This window comes from Sus scrofa, chromosome 2 (genome assembly GCF_000003025.6).
Source record: "Sus scrofa isolate TJ Tabasco breed Duroc chromosome 2, Sscrofa11.1, whole genome shotgun sequence".
In the NCBI taxonomy this organism is placed as follows: Eukaryota; Metazoa; Chordata; class Mammalia; order Artiodactyla; family Suidae; genus Sus; species Sus scrofa.
Genome location: NC_010444.4, coordinates 83242225 through 83260218, shown reverse-complemented (window position 1 = coordinate 83260218; position 17994 = coordinate 83242225). Strand labels below are relative to the sequence as shown.

The 17994-nt window shown below is 42.9% G+C and overlaps 1 non-coding gene across 1 annotated transcript; it reads right to left on the bottom strand.

The window, feature by feature from the left end:
* TRNAR-UCG lies at positions 6358–6430 on the bottom strand. The gene has a single exon. It is a non-coding gene; the product is annotated as a tRNA-Arg (tRNA).

Sequence of the window (17994 nt, the reverse complement as noted above, 5' to 3'; positions counted from 1 at the left end):
ATGCTGGTGGAGCAGAGAAACCCGTAGAGGCAGAGGGCATAGCCTGGGGCTGAAGTGCTATGGCTCAACATGCCAAGAAAAGGACATGGACTCTGAGAGGACACAGCTTCTACTGGAAAAAAATTGTCTGCTTGGCCACATGTCAATGCTAGAAGCTTGAAGTTAGAGCTTGGGGTGTGTGTAGGTGTATGCATAGAAATAGTGACTTCCTATTCTTGTCTTGCCACCATCAAAAAGTCTACAAGCAATAAATGCTAGATAAACTGTGGAGAACAGAGAGCCTTCCTCCACTGTCGTAGGAATATAAATTGGTACAGCCACTATGGAGAACACCACAGAGGTTCCTTAAAAAACTAAAAACAGAACTATCATATAATCTAGCAGTTCCACTCCTGGGCATATATGCAGAGAAAACCATAATTCAAAAAGATACATGCACCTTATTGTTCATGAAGCACTATTCACAATAGCCAAGATGTAGAAGCAACCTAAATGTCCATCAACAGAGGAATGGATAAAGAAGATGTGATACATATATACAATGGAATATAACTCATCCATAAAAAGAATGAAATAATGCCATTTGCAGCAACATAGGTGGACCTAGAGATTATCATGCTAAGTGAAGTAAATAAGTAAATCAGACAAAGACAAATATGATATCACTTAGATGTGGAATCTGAAAAAATAGTACAAATGAATTTAGTTATATAACAGAAACATGACATGAAAAACAAACTTATGGTTACCAAAGGGGAAAGATGCAGAGAAGGAATAAATTAGGAGTGTGGGATTAACAAATACACACTATGATACATAAAACAGATAAACAACAAGGATACACTGTATAGCACAGAAAATGATATTCAGTATCTTGTAATAACCTATAATGGAAAAGAATCTGAATCTGCACACCTAAAACTAACACAATATTGTAAATCAACTATAATTAATTAAAAAAAAATACACACACACACACACACACACACACACACACAAGCAATTCTTGCCCTGAAAGCCTACAACACTCTGGATGGACTCATGGGCATCATTTAGACCTCAATAGGACTAGCCTGCATCCTCTGAGCAATTGAGTTGTGGATAGTAAATTAGCATGAGGCTGCCGGACCTGAGGCGTGTCTCCTTCCCATCCTAGAGGGAAACCCACTCCCCCTTCCTGAGAAGTCAGTTTTCTTCTTCTCTCCGGGGCAGCTGCTGGGCTGCTAACCTGTCGAGACACCCTGGAACTAATCTTCCTCTGAGCATCTGTTTCACTTGTTTGGTCTGGGCGCTGTGGGAAGGAAGTAGACCCTCCGGGACATTGGGGAGAGGAGCCCAGGTGATCATATCGTAGTATTATGGTAGGAAATGCATTTGTGCACTTCGTGCTACACAGGATGTCCTTTGCACACAGGATGCAGCGGCATTCAGCTTCACCTCTGAGAGAACTCAGACTTGGGGGTGGTGAGAACTCAGGCATTGCATCCAGCCCCTTCAGATACTTTACCCCCCGAGTCCCCTCCTGTCAAGCATCTTGATTCTGGGTGGCAAGTTCATGGGCTTTTTAATTGAGAACTCTGCTAAATGGATTCTCGCCGCAATTGTACCCAGACATGTTTGCTAAAGAACAAGCCACAAATCACAGTTTTGCCTCCCTCTGAGAAAACAGGAAGGAAGGCACCCAGCCATATTCTATACCAAGTAATGGGAGTAATTTTCATATGTTTAAATTATAATTTGGGCAGAATATAACTGATAAGGTGAAACCCAGAATGCAGCAAGACAATAATATTATTAGGCATGATATGGAGGAAGAAGACATTTTTGGCTACACATCCATATGGTAGACATAACTGCTGATTTTCAAGGCTCTTTAAATAATGTGAAAATATGCACAATATAAAAATTATAAAGAAGACTTGAACTGCCATTATACAGTATGCATCTGAGAAGATGAACCTGAGAGGTGAAAATCAAGTTGGCTTTGAGAAAGTCTATCAAGATGGGTACAGATGCTACCTGTGGATGGTGGGATGGGTGGGTTTTGTTTCTTCTTTATACATTTCTCATGATCTAACTTTGCCAAAATGATCATATGTTAATAAGCATAAGAAAACAAATTTTAATGCCATTAGGTCAGAGAGATTTTGTACCTATTACCATTTTTTTGTGTGTGTGAAAATGGGTGGAGATCAGGGAAGAGAGGAAAAGTTAATTTTTGAAAATGTAATTATTTAAAATCTGTATTTCTGCGGGAGTGACACCAATTTACATTTCCACCAACAGTGTAGGAGAGTTCCCTTTGCTCCATATCCGCAGTCACTGTGGAAAAGAGTATGGCGGTTTCTCAAAAAACTAAAAAAAAAAAAAAAGGTAGTGGTTACCAGGGGGGAGAGGTGGGGAAGGGGCCATATGGAGGTGGGAAGTGCGAGGTACAAACTATTGGGTATGAGACAGAATATATTGTACAACACCAGGAATAGAGCCAATACTGTGTAATAACTGTAAATGGAGTGTAAACTTTAAAATTGCTGAAAGAATTTTAAAAATAATATATTAGGAGTTCCATTGTGGCTCAGTGGGTTAAGAACATGACCAGTATTCATGAAGATGTGGGTTTGATCCCTGGCCTCGCTCAGTGGCTTAAAGGAGCCGGCGTTGCTGTGGCTGTGGGGTGGGCTGGCAGCCGCAGCTCCGATTTGACCCCTAGCCTGGGAACTTCTATATGTCACCAGTGCTGCCCTAAAATGAATAATAATTTTAAAATATTATTCAAAAGTGAAATAAAATCCGTATTTGTCTTTCAGAGAGTTGGAGCGCATTATCAGACATCCCAGATCCTCAGTTTCCAGTGTTCTTCCCCACACTCTGCTATTATCAGATTCTCCGGCTCCACTGGTTTCATTCTGCTTTGCTGAACATGGTCGGGTAGGCAATTGGGTTCTTTTTCAAAGACCAATGACCTTTAGACCGTCCTCTGTTTATGTAGTTCTTACTTACAAGTCATGCCATCACTTAAAATATGTAGTTTAAAACGCCGGCCATTCCAGGTTGCCTACAGCCAAGCGTTCCCTGAAATGTTTACTGCAGAGAACAACACTGAATTTGTGGTCAGAGTTTTACCTCAAAATGTCATCTACAGACCCAAAGATCCCCTTCCTCCAACTGTGTCATGAAATTTGAGTGATCTGGGCCATTAATTATAATGTTTCTAATTGTCTCAAAGACTTCTGGTTGTAACGTGGTCTTCCCCATGGGCCAGAGATTGGCTGGATTCTTGGCCACCAAAATTGTTGGGTTCCCAATGATGTTTTTGATAGCATCTCAGGGCATGAACCGACCCGGTATTCTTTCCCACCTAGGCTTGTTAGCACAAGTCTTGTCTGAAATAACCTTGGCACTGTAGGCTTCCCAGGACTCACTGACTCCACCTGCTAACCCCAAGCATCCAGGGAGTTGAACTGATGACAGGGATGATCAGTCTGGAATTCTAATTACTCAGCACCTAGGGTGAGGTGTTACCAAATACTTCTTAAAAATGAAGGCATATAATTACTTGCACTAGCCCCCAAATGCAAACCCCAATGTGCATCGACTGAAGGATAGAGACATAAATTGCTGGATTCACACAATGGACTGCTTGATAGCAATGAGGGTGAATGATCTACAACTTCATGCAATGCTGTGGGTGAATCTCACAAATATGAAGCTGAGCAGAAGAAATCAGATGTAAAGAAGCACATCTTTGTTAATCTACTATGAACTTGTCGTGGTGATAGAGGTAGGGATAGTGGTCCTCTTTGTGAGTGGGGCGCCAAGCAGGGGTTTTTAGGATGTTACTGATGTTCCGTTCTGCAGGCTGGGTGCTAACTAGGATGAGTGTGTTCAGTCTGTTAACAAACAAGTCATCACATTGCATATGTAGGATGTGAGCACCTTGGCATATATATAATACTTTAACAATAAGATACAATGATATATAAAATAATATATAATAAAATATTATTATAAAATAAAAAAATAATAAAAGCTACTTTAAAAAATTATGGAGATTATGGAAAAATCTAAAATCGAGAAAGCAGAGGCTGGCCCAGAATAGGTACAACAAACGTCAGTTAATTCTCTCACAGAAGTTGGTGCAGGGTATACCTGCAGCTGGCCATGGGGGTAGAGCAGATAATGGGGGAGCCATTTCTACAGAAGAGCATCAGCTTCATTTGCAGGCTCTTTTCTTCTCCAGCATGGGACAGGGTCCGCCACCCTGCAAGTGACCTCCAATAGTATCACGGGGATACCTCCAGAGGTGAACGCCCAAGCCAATGAAGAAACACCCATGTACCCTGCAATTGTCCATCAATAAGACTTGGGTTGGTCTCTCCAAGGCTGCGGGGGTTGTCTGCTGGGTAAACATCAATGCCCCACTTTGGTACCTTCCCTCCTGGCTTTTGAGCCAGTTTTGCCACTTACAAGCTCTGTGGTCCTAAGAAAGGCATTTCTCCAGGTTTCTAGTTTTCTCATCTCTAAGATGATAATATTAATCGGCATGCTGGACATATCACAAGATGCTCACACAGTAATATTCTTATTACTGTATCATCCTCATCCCCTTTTCCCATCAGAAATGGATTTTTTCAGTCCCCATAGCCAAGCACTTGGCCTCACAGGAGGGAGAGCTGGCTGTTGGGAGGCCAGGAAAGTTGGAGTTCACCTTCCTTCACAGGGGACCACAAGGGATAAGGACCCGGCCTCAGTTGGCTACAGAATTCCCTAGAGACTTGTCTCTCAGAAACCCAGAGTGCAGGGAAAGCAGCATTTGAGACAATGACCCCAGGCTTGCAAATCGCTTTCCAGAGCTTCTGCCTTATGGAGATATTCACAAGGAACAGTGGCGCTGAGAGACAACCCTGGGCATTGTCGCGCTGCACACAGCTGTGCCAGGGAGGGTAGACCCGCGCCCCCGACACTCAGCGAGAACAGTTGGGTGATTATACTATGGTTAGGTGCTCCCTAAGCCAGCTGTACATTTGCCTGGGAGGAGAAAGGAGAGCTGCCTTTGCTGAAAAGAGTGTTTGGAGCCAAATGCTGCTTTGGCAACAGTCAGACCCAGTGCTCCAAGGGCAGCAGCTGCCAGGAAGCTCTGCAGGAAGCGGTGCCACCCATAGCATCTGGATAAAGCCAAAAGGGTCAGGGTGGGCCCAGGCTGGAATGCTCAGCCTTCTTGCTGTGGAGACACCCTCTGATGATTTGCCTTGCGCTTTCTTTAGGTCTAAAGATGCCCTGGGGCAGTCCTCAACTGGCACTTGCTCCTGGGTCAAAAATTGCATATTACCTAATTACAAAGATAATTCTTAAAGTAAAATTTCTTCTTATTTAATAAGATCTTCAGATCATCACAAGGGGCCATCTCCTCTCTCCAAAAGCTTGAACCCTGAAGTGTTTGCCATGGAAGGCAACACAGAGATTGTTCGGATCCCATCCTGCATCATAGAGACCTGGGAACGAGGGCTGGAAACTTAGGAACTCGTTGTACCCAGTCATAGGGCGGTGAGGGCAGGGGAGGGACTAAAAGCCAAAAGTGATCACCGGTCAGTGTAGGCGCTCTGATTCTCACTACTTCTTTCTCACTTAGCAAATAAAATGGCTACACTTAAAACATCTGTCTTTGGGAGAAAAATCTTCGGTGTAAATGAAACCTCCAAGTGGGGTGGGTGCAGGAGAAACCCAGCTGACTCAGCCACTTCCTTTCCACCCCAGTTGGGGCACATTGTTCTACCTCTTGGTGCCTCCTCTGGAAAGTCAATATGCCCTTGAACCTTAGAGGAATAGCTGGAGGATTAATAAGCTAATGCAGAGAGCGATGAATGCGGCTGCGTGGTGTGTGGCTTGGTGAGCGAGCTAAATCAACAGCAGCAGCACTGCAGCCTCGGAACGCAAACCCTGATGAGATAATTTCCTTCACGGAGAAGGCCCCCAACCTAATGAAAAGTCGTATATCCCTCTTGGAGACAGCACGGTCCACAAAAATGCTACAGAGCTTATAAAATTCGTAGCGGCTCTGTACACATTTTCTAAGGACATTTTTTTCTCCACTCCTGCCCCACCCCCTTATTCAGAATAGCTTGTCGTATTTCTTACGTGCATTATGTGTCAGGCACTGCCCTCAGGGATTTATGCGCAGGATTGCTCACCAGCCCTGTTAGGGAGGTGGTATTTTTATCACCATTGTATTTATCATATAATGGAGGGGCAGAAAGGGGAAGCAAATTTCCTAGGTCATTGGGCTGCTAAATGGTGGTCCCTGAACTGAGCCCAGGATAAGCCATAATCCTCCCCCTGCTTTTGAGATCAAAAGGGAGCTGACCACGAAGGGACTCGAACCCTCAATCTTCTGATCCGAAGTCAGACGCCTTATCCATTAGGCCACGTGGTCACACTCCCTGCTGTGCTGCAATGTGATGATTAGGTCCAGTGGCGCTGGTGACTCCAGCTGGGGAGGACTGTGTCTGCTTGGCCACAGCGTGCCTCCCTGTTCCGACCAGGACTTTCCACTACCTGCTGGCCTATTCTCTCCCAGGATCCAGAAGGAACAGAAGCACCACTGCATTAAACTCCTCAACAGGGTGACAGCCACCAGGCACAAAGGCTGAGGTCCCAATTCATACAGCAGCAGTTTGCTAATGGACTTCAGGCTTTTATCTTTTAAAAAAGCTGAATGGGAGATCAAGAGGGAAGATCAACTAAATAAAATAATGACAGAACACAAGGAAGTGGGAAGCTCAGGAGTTTTGAAATTCATATCCTGTTTAAAATCAATGTACTTCAAGCACATTTCATGGTATTAAAGTTATAGGATGTAAAATTCAATCACTCTTGTGGACAATTGAATGAAATGAATACAAACACAGCACAGGCCCTGAACAAACATTCCCCACATGGTGTGGTTCCTGTGGAAACAATAAAAATAATCCAATTTAGCTATGCAGGGTTTACCTTCCCCTGCCTGCAATTAGTGCTGCTCCAATAGAGGAAGCAGAGAAAGAAAGTGGAATAAACTGCCAACATAGAATTACACATAGTCCCCTCAGAAGACCAATTCTCTCTTATCTACAATTTCCAAGTCCCATCTCTTATTGGAGATATTTATCCTTCCTACTCAGGTCTCTCATAACCAACCATGTGCCTTTTTTCCATTTTCATTCTATAGTCTAGTGCATGAAATGGGTGTTCAAAATATACGTGTTGATTGACCTGACCTGTTTATGTTTGTTTGTTAATTCATAAGAGGAATAATGTCCAGGAATAATGGCTGAGGCCAAAGCAGAAAACAAGAGATTCCAAGAACCCTTACATTCCAGTGAGAGCTTCTCAGCTTGGTGAGCCCCTCCCCGCAGATTTTATCAACAGCTCGAAGAGTGAGCCCCAATAGCACCAGTCAAGAATCCCTCCATAGCCCATATAAAAGGATGGGGGGCAGGGAGGATGGGTGTTTGATAGGGACATGATTTCCCTTCCTTAATTCAAATAGGGAGTAGGGAAGCCCTATGGGAATTATTTATAAAGATTCAGGACTTCCTACGGGAAAGGGTGACTGACATTCCATAACCCAGACTGGACATGGCTTGGCCAAAGGGCTGAATGCCCTGCCCCTATGCCATCATAAAAGGGATGGCAAAGTGGGAGGAACTGACTCTTGCAGTCATGTGAAGTTCCTAGAGGTCTCAAGGATGCAGAGAAAGGGACCTGGACTTGACCTGCCTTGTCACCTTCTCACCTAAGAGAACTTTGTCCCATCCAGGGTATTCTAGCAGTAACAGGCTGATGGGGAAAGCTGCTGGTTTGAGACCCGGAGGAGATGAAATTGTTCAAACTGGAGCTAGATCTTTCATATCATAGGATGCCTCATGGGCTTCTGTTGAGCTCAATGTGCAATTCCACAACCACACCAGCCTCCAGCACAGGCCATAAGAGGATTGGTGATGAGCCAGCTATTTTGTTTCCTACCCAGACAGGGGCGTATTGCAATCCAGTTCTGACACTAACCACTAGACGTAGCATCAGACACTACAGGTTTAAGGACCTTGTCCTTAGCAACACTGTCCTTCCTTCAGACACCAGCTGCATGTGGGGTCTCCAGGCCACCCACAATTTTGACTGACTGGCTACAATTTTAGGGCTTCCCACAACCCCCTCAGATTCAATGATTCCCTAGAATGAGTCACAGAACTCAAAAAGGACTATGCTAAGGACTATAGTTTTATTATAAAGACACATGAGAGGTTGGGGAGGGAATGCAGGACTTTTATGCCCTCTTCTCGTGGAATCAGGACTCATCACCAGACATCAGTGTCTTCACCCACCAGGAAGCTCCAATGAGCATTGGTGTCCAGAACTTTTACTGGGGCTTCATTGCATATCCATGATGGCTTAAATCATTGTACCATGTGATTTAACTCAATGTCTAACTTTTCCTTCCTTCTCAAAGGTCAGACCAGATGAGAGTTCCAACTCTCTAATCATGTGATTGGTCTTTCTGGGGATCAGCCTCCACTCTGAAACCATCTAAGAACGTACTAGAATCACCTCATTAGCATAACAAAGACATTCTCATTAATCAGGAAATTCCAAGAGTTTCCGAAGCTCTGTGCTGGGAACTAGGGATATTCCCTATTAACCAGTGATAGCCAGGAGTTCCTGTCGTGGAACAGTGGTTAACAAATCCGACCAAAAACCATTAGGTTGCGGATTCAATTCCTGGCTTTGTTCAGTGGGTTAAGGATCCGGTGTTGCCATGAGCTGTGGTGTAAGTTGCAGACGTGGCTCGGATCCTGAGTTGCTCTGGCTGTGGCATAGGCTGGCAGCTACAGCTCAGATTTGACCCCTAGCCTGGAACCTCCATATGCTCGGGAGTGGCCCTAGAAAAGGCAAAAAGACCAAAAAACAAAAACAAAAAAAAAAACTAGTGATAGCCAGAAAAGCAGACACAAGCAAAAGGTGATGGTTGTCAGCTCACATGGCTAATGAGCAAGATATTTAAAAAACCCTACCCTCTTCCCTGACCCCAAACCAGAACCAGAAACTATTCAAGGTAGGAGAGGGTGGTCTCTAAAGAGAAGATCACACACCTCTCTACTCTAAGCCTCTAAGCTGCAAGACTCGTCTGGACTGGAGAAGGGAAAGAGCTCTGAATCAGATGGAGACTGAAAATTTAAATGGAAACAAACTAAACAAATTTTTTTTTTTTTTTTTTGTCTTTTTGCTATTTCTTTGGGCCACTCCCGTGGCTTATGGAGGTTTCCAGGCTAGGGGTCGAATCAGAGCTGTAGCCCTCGGCCTACGCTAGAGCCACAGCAACACAGGATCCGAGCCGCGTCTGCAACCTACACCACAGCTCACGGCAACACCGGATCGTTAACCCACTGAGCAAGGGCAGGGACCGAACCCACAACCTCAAGGTTCCTAGTCGGATTCGTTAACCACTGCACCAATACGGGAACTCCTGTTTTGTTTTTAAGGCCATATCTGTGGCATATGGAGGTACCCAAGTGAGAGGTAGAATCAGAGCTGCAGCTGCCTGCCTACCCCACAGCCACAGCAATGCCAAATCCAAGCCACATCTGTGACCTACACCACAGCTCATGGCAATGCGGGATGCTTACCCTGAGCGAGGCCAGGGATCAAACCCGCATCCTCATGGATACTAGTTGGGTTCATTACTACTGAGCCACAACAGGAAATTCATTTTAAAATTTTTTTTATTATTTTTATTTTTTTTTTCAAATTGAATTTTAGTAAGTGAAAAAGGCCTAAAAGTTATGAGATTTTTTTTCAAGATACCATTAAGGGATAGGAAAGTAGGGTTTGACAGCATGGTTGAAAGCATGGGCTAGAAAAATAAAATTGCTCCATGTTTAAAGAAATTGAGCTTAATATTCATTGATAGCCATTTACAGCCACCAGGATGGCTGATACAAAAAGATGGGAAAAATATCAATTGTTGGCAAGGCTATGGAGCTACTAGAACTTTCATATACTTCAAGGAGTGTACATTGTGGCAACCAGTTTGGAAAAATCTTTGGCAACATCTATGATAGTTAAATAGAAACCTACCATATGACCCACCCAGTTCTATCCATAGGGATGTTTCCGACAGTAAGCCATTCATATGCTAATCAGCAGACGCATACTATGATGTTCATAGCAACACTGTTTATAACAACCCCAAACTGAAGACTAGCCAAATGGCCATCGACAGCAGAATAAATTAAAACAAGTAAGTTATGGGATGTTTACAAATGGAATACTACACAGCTGTGAAAAAAACAAATCCCAAATGACATGCAACAAGGTGGATGAATCTCACAAACACAGTCTTGGAGGATAGAGATAATATCTTCCTTTGGAGCCAGGGGAAGGTTTGTTCGCTGCGCTCTCTAATAATCCAGGTTTCCTAAACTCAAGATCCTTTTGCTGCAAGATAACCCACTATGTGTGCAGGTGTAGCCAGGCCCTCCTCCTGTCACTCCCATGGGACTTGGGTCTCAAAAAACTGACACAGGAAAATGGTAATACTCTAGTTTCAACTATCGCTACAAGTACTTAAATGTTCTATGTCTCTGGTCCAGGAGTCTGTTAGCATCCATGAAACTAACTTGATAGCTTGTAAATAGGGTAAAATCTCAGACTCCTCACAGTTCCTGATACCCTCATACTTCCATGTGCATGAATTTGAAAATAATACCTGACGGTTTATCTACTGATTCAATCTATAGACAATACTGGGTGGAGTACCTATGGGCTTGCAAAAACCCCACCTATCAGCCTTCTCTCTCTGCCCTAGGTATACTTATTTATTTTCAATTTTCTCTGTGCATCGGTTCCTTAAATGTTTTATAGTGTCCGTTGCTTTCATCAGCTCACCCCCCAGGTGAGGCCTGTACAGCCAAGCTACCCTTCCCCGCACTGTGCCTTTCACATGGCATCTGCCAAGGAGGCAACATCATCATGGGTTTATCCTTCAGCCTACTCTCCGAGCTTTCCTTTTCTGATGGCTGCTGTGCTGGGAATGTGATTATTCTCTTCTTCATCAACTTTTAACAATTCATCTCTTTGGCCCCTCAATGACTGGTTTCAGTCTCCATCTCTAATTTATCAAACTTAAGCTATATTTAGCCTTTCTATTGACTGCACAAGTTCCCCCTTTTCGGTCTGCAGAGAGGCTCCCTGGGTCCTTTTCCCAGTTAGACTTCTTATTGTTTGAAGAGATAGTCACTGGGCTTAGGTGGGCTGCCACTTAGTTCTCCCCTCCAACTGACACCATATCACTGGTGTCTTCCTCATCAATTCTAACATCAATCATGTGTTTGTATTTCCTGATGAGGCTGTCACAAGGACAAAGAGCTGTCATCACACTCCCCATGATAGCTAGTGTAAAATTGTACCAATGAAAAGTAATTGATATTTTCCCTAAATCTCTGACACAGATTTTGTGGATGACTTCTTTTTTTCTACACTATTTCCTAACGGCAATGTTTCAGATATTTTTTAGGTTTCTTGCTGGGGTACTGCGATTCATTTCCATGTAATTTTTTCAGTTCTGACTATAACTCTACTCTTGAATTTCCCACCATGCAAGAAAGGTAACAAATCAGGATGGTGTCTTTGTCTCCTCTCAATAAAAAAAAGGAGGGGGGGAGTCAGTAATCTAATTATATTCGCATGAACTGGCCCAACACTTCTGAAACAGTTTGGGGTTGAACATTTTCTTTGGCTGAGACAGATAAACACAATTCTCTCCTTTAACAGCCTTTTCCAATAAAAGATAAATATTTAATGGAAGTGCTATGTTTTAGACACAGTTACACCCTGTATGTGTTCAAGATATGCATACTTAAAAAATTATAAATCATATCAGACTTCTAGAGAAGGTAGGACCCCTCTTACCTACCATCTCAGTAGCATCTCACTTATAACCCATTACAAGATCCCCATGCATTTGGAATTTTCCCTTCAGGAAGTGAACTTAATTAGCTGGTGGGCTTAAGAGACCTGGCTACAGTGCATGGTGGGGCTCAGGGAAGCTGAGTCTGAGCTGTAGTCAGTGTGCTGGACTAATTTATACTCAAGGGTAAAAATTAAGTCTAGTTCTTGGTGGCTGGCCAGACTATTGCTCAGGCTTAAAGCTGGGGCTGCAGACTGCAGAGCTGAAATATCATGTCCTCGTCCTCCTCATGCTGTGTGGTATTGAAATTGCTTCCAGGGCCTCTCACCTGCACATTTGTCTCCACTGCACTTATCACGTGACTTTTTTTTTTTTTAGCAAAAGCTATGTTCATAAAAACAAGGCTAAATATATTGAGTTTGGGGTCCAAAGTAGTAAATACTAATCACATATGTCAATATTCTATCAACATTCTATGCATATTGTTTCTAAGTTTCATCTTTAACCAAAATCACTGGTCAGTAGCTTCACTGTAACTGGCAGTACATCAGATCCCATGTCAAGATACTGCATCTCGAAGTAAACATGTATCCATCCTGAGGGAAGAGTGGAAGAATATTCTCTTTACACATCTCTTAGGCTTTTTTGTGCTCAAGTTTCTGGTGTCCAACATTTCCTGTAATTTTCTTCCTCTCTTTATATGCATTTGCGTTGTAGAAGGGCCCTGCAAGGTATCTTTGCTGAAAAGTCCTGTGGATGCCCAAAGAGCATCATTAAAATCAGACCGTAGATTGGAGTTATGAGGAGGCAGAATCACCTTCACCAGCACAATGCTACTATGTCCCTGTCATGTGGGGACACCACCACAGTAGTGTTGTGCCTCCTTATCTGATTCCTAGCTGGTAGTTTAAGGAGCTGGAAACTCTTGTCTTATGGAGATCCTTCTTCAACTCTTGGGCAACTATGGTAACTACAAGACAGACTGGGAGAGCTGACAATGAAAACATCATCACTGAGATATGGGCAGCTCACACATTACAGACTGGCAACAACAAAGGAACAAGTTTGCATATCTGGGTGGATATTTAAACAAAATGTTTAAAATAACAATGGATTTATCTTATTTCTCCATTAGGGGATAGGATACCTACCAAAAACATCCCTGCTACATGGATTTAATTCATTTGAAAGAAAAATCAAAAGGCATCAAAATGGTGATTTGATTGCTACCCATGTTATGGTCTTGAAAAGTATTTTTAGGAAAAGAAATGAGAAATCAATCAACTGTTAGGACAATAGATATGTTGTGAATAAGTAGGAAAATGTTTACAAGTCATGAGAAACTATATCACTAAGTGAAAGGTCATATATTAACCGGGGTGGCAGAGTGAGGGCTTCATTTCCTATCCCTGGAGATATTGAGAAATAGTTGATTAATATAAGTGCCCTCACTTAGGCATTATATCTGCCCTGGAATATGTGGTCCATAAATATTTGTTGAATACATCTAGAATGGGGAAGCAGATGTCATCAATTGTGACAGCAAATCACAACAACCAACCTCCTTGGGACTCACTTCCACACTAAACTTTCTGCCCTGCCCCCAGGATTCTTATTGAGAAAGAACAGCAAGGTCTGCCCCTCAGCTGAGTTTTGCATAATGGAGAGAAGAGGCAATTCCAAAGAACTTTTTAGGGAGAAGTATTTGTAAGATTTGAACCCAAGAAAGATCAAGAAGATGCACGAGCAGAGGAGGTAAATTCATCCTCTCATGGTGGTGCTGATGGTGAGTCTCATCTGCATTTAGCTGGAGAGAAAGGAGTCTGGGACTGAATAGGGACTCTTGTCATGCCGGGAAGGTGAATCTTGGCAAACACTGGACATCAACTTTTGTTTTTAGCTCCAAGTCCTACTGAAATCATGTGTCAGCTTGACCTAAGCGCTCTAAGGCATAACCCAGTGGTTGTATGATTCTTCTATCCAGTGGACTGATTCTGAGACATAATCAGTGGCTGCCTTATGAGTTGCAACGGGACATATTGCCTAGCCTTAGCCATCTTACTCAAATCAGGGGATGAAGCAAGTATAAATGAGATCTCTCTGCTTACAACTGGGCTTTTAGTTATTTATTCATGATGATGGTGGGCTGGCATAGTGATTCAGGTTCAATTTCTAACCTCTGCTTTCCTTAAAATAACCACCTTAGGCAAGGTAGTTGACTTAATTTAAGGCTATTTCTGTGGTCATACTATGTCACTGGTTTGTGTCATACTTGATCCCATTATTTTGTCTTCCTTAGGACAATGCCCAAACCAATCAAAAACTTGGGCCAGCAGAACCAGTTGTTACCTTGTGTTTACCAAAGATTCCAGGTAATGATTAAAGAGCCCAGCAGAGTAGCTCCCAATTCTCAGGGTTGGAGGATAGGACTTGAAGAAATAACTGTCACAGATAATTCCATGAGTCAGTTTGAGTTTCAAGGGCCATCTCTTCTATCGGCTGGATCACAAGCTAAAGTACTAACCAGAAACATGGCTCCCTGAGGTTCTCCTGCCCCTTCAATGAAGGGTCTACAAACAGTCAGCTGGAAGATCAGGGAACAAGTGTCAGTAAAGGAAAGAACTTGCTTTTGAGAATTATTCAAACCTTGACCAATCCAAAGTTGATACTCCATCTGAAGAACATAGAGCAGAAATGCTCCATATCTTTTTAAAAGGGATGCAGTTTTCAAGGGGTATTACATTCTGCTCCTACTCTTCAGTTAGGGTCATACCCAGAGTTAGAGGGGCCAGGTGATGTGGCTGCTTGAAGCAGCCCAGGAGTAGGCTCTGGCATGCTGGAGAATTTGATTTCTGCAGAGGCAGCCTGGCTTCAGTTCCTGCTGATGGAGTCAATCATGGAGGCAGTTAGGGTCACTGGAGCCAGGTTTTCTACTTGTCCAGAGAAACCAGAAATCTTAACCTTTGATCACATCAACTGATTATTTAAATGTTGGCAAATCATTCAAAAACATTTTGAATGCTCTCTGAGCCAAATAAAACACAAGGGCAGAATAGATTCAGCCGTGGGCCCTGAGCTTGTGATCTCCACCTTAACACATCCTTGTCATTCTGCTGATAGCCATGTTTCAGTCTTTGTTTTTCAGAGTTGCTATAATGTTGCAATTTTGCATGAAAAAAAAATTAAGTGTATTATCACTATGGTAGCCTCAGCATTTCAATATGGGTAGAGATGATTTGATCTAATCACTGTTAGTATGGAATTCTATGTGATAAAAAGATAACAGGTTACTATTTTTTAGGAAAACCAAGCAATTCTGTTTTAATCCTATCCAGCACAGAATTGGTCTTAGAAACATTTGTGATTTAATAAAGTTAGAAACCCTATCTGTAAGCATTTCCCCTTTAATTTAAGCCCTGTGTACTCCTAAAGGAAATGCAAAATGTCTATTTCTGGTTCATTTACATTAAATCATTAAACTTTTGCTTCGTATAACCCTTTTGATGTCTAAGATGCTTTAGGAAATCATTCCAAAAATGTTCTAATCCTTTTTCCCCTGCAGTCACATTTTTGACCAAAATAAATAAGTTCAAACACCAGAGGATTCTGCTTCCAGGCTAGAACCCCAAACCTGCAGATTCTGTAAATTCTACCTAAAGAAGAATGAATGATTCTCTCCCTACTTATCACTATCGTCATTTATTCCATCCCATTGCAATGCTGAAATAAATCCATCAAGAAAAGAAACCCCATTTTACAGTTGCAAGACACAAAACCTATCCACTTTAAGTGTGACTCTGAGCTGAGGTTCTTAAAATAACATGAATCTGGTCATGCAGCTCAAAGCTACTGCTTTCTGTTCCTCTGAATGCACACATAACAAGGGCTGGAAAGATGTGCCATATGGGAAAGGAATATGTGTTTACAAGATGATTCTTTATGCCGAGAGGACATACATTGCTTTACATTCACATTCAAACAGACAGAATTGATCTTCTGCGAACGTCAGAGCTATCCCCACATTACCAAGAGCTGTCACTTGAAATAAAATTTTGATTAATATCCTTTGCAAATTGAAGACTGGCTTGGTTTCTTTCCTTCCAACAGGAAATGCAGATCTGTAGGGAAACAGGCAGAGAACATATGTAAACTCTTGGGGATGGCCAATGATGAAATGACCCCAAACACGATTATTCCTTGCTACTTCCTGAAATCTGTTCCTCAAATCCCCAAACTAACAGTTCTCTGAATTTATGGTTCACAAAAGTGTTCGAGGGTTTTCAGACCACTCGCTCAGCTCCACAGAAAGCGCGGAAGGGAGGGATTCCTCAGATGTGCACTTGTGGGTCAGCCAAGGTTCATTCCTTGAGATCTTCCAGATATTTATTAGTTCATGGGAGGGAATGTTCATTTCTATAGATGCAGGATGGATGGCCCCAAATGTAAAGGGTGGGTACTTTTAAGTCTGGGGCCAGACTGAGATAAGCTTGTCTGCTGAGGCCAGGATTGATCAAATGTAGCACATGGAATTTACCTAGAGGCCACCAAGCAGAGCAGGAGAGGAAGTGGGAGGCCTGCCAGGAAGTTTTAATAGAAGGGACTTTCCTGGGCTAGAGAGGCAGCGATCAGGTGAGCCCCAGAGTCTCCATCAGGAGACTGTCCCTGGCCAAGATGAAGCTGAGCACTAACCTAAGAGAGCACGGCAGCCAAGCTCTGCCTCATAGGGGGAAGTCCACTCTAGGGCATGTTGTGAAAGAAGCCAGTGCCCCTTCATGCAATCAGACTTGCTTCTTTGGGCTTTAACGGGGCCCGGTCTACTTAGAAACTCAATCCAGAAATTAGCAAATACCCATTTACTCTTGTGTGTGGTAAGCACTATGCTGGGCGTGAGGGATGTACAGAGCAGCCTGACTGGTAGGGTTGTCTTCTTTCTCCCTTCCACCCCCTATTCTGGAGTATATATGTCTCTCCACAGGTAGCAAAGAACAGAAGAAAAATGGAACAACAGCAAAACTAATGTGTGCTCTTTTCTTTTCCAGACTCTCTTGTTTGTGGCCTTTCCCCAATTCAGTCAGAGGTATATACATTTCTGGGAGAAGAATTTATTTATTTATTTATGGCTGCATCCAGGCAAGTGGAAGTGCCTGGGCGAGAGATCAAACCCATGCCATGGCAGCAACCAGAGCCACAACAGTGACAACGCTGGATCTTCAATGCACTAGGCCACTGGGGAACTCCCTGGGAGAAGAATTTAAATTGTTATAAGAAGAAAAAAAGAGACAGAAATAGTTATTGTTTGTCTTTTAAATTTCCCCAATAGGGTCTTTTTCCTTTCTTGCTATGTTGAAGTATAACATGCCTACAGTAAGTGCACTTGTCTCAGGAACATGATTCAGTGGGTTTCTACCAATGTATATATGCATGCAACCACTACCCAGATCGAGACATAAACATTGCCACAAATTCTAGAAGGCTCTCTTGGCCCCTTCCTGGTCAACACCCACCCACTCCAAGAGGTAACTTCTATATTAACTTCCATCACCACAGACCTGTTTGCCTGTTCCTGAACTTCATATAAATGCTATTTAGAATATATACTCCTTTTGGTTGGCTTCTTTCACTCAACTTTCTTATTGATTCATAGGCCTTCTTTATATATTATGGATGTCAATCTTTTACTAGACATAGCATTGCACATGTCTGCTTCCAGTCTCTGGCTTACCCTTACTTGTTCTTACTGGTGCCTTTTAAAGAATATAAGCTCTTAATTTAATGAAGTCCACTTTTTAAACTTTTTTTTTTTTTTGTCTTTTTGCCATTTCTTGGGCTGCTCCCACAGCATATGGAAGTTCCCAGGCTAGGGGTCGAATTGGAGCCGTAGCCACTGGCCTACGTCAGAGCCCCAGCAATGCAGGATCCAAGCCATGCCTGCAACCTACACCACAGCTCATGGCAACGCCAGATCCTTAATACATTGAGCAACGCCAGGGATTGAACTTGCAACCTCATGGTTCCTAGTCGGATTCATTAACCACTGAGCCATGACGGGACCTCCA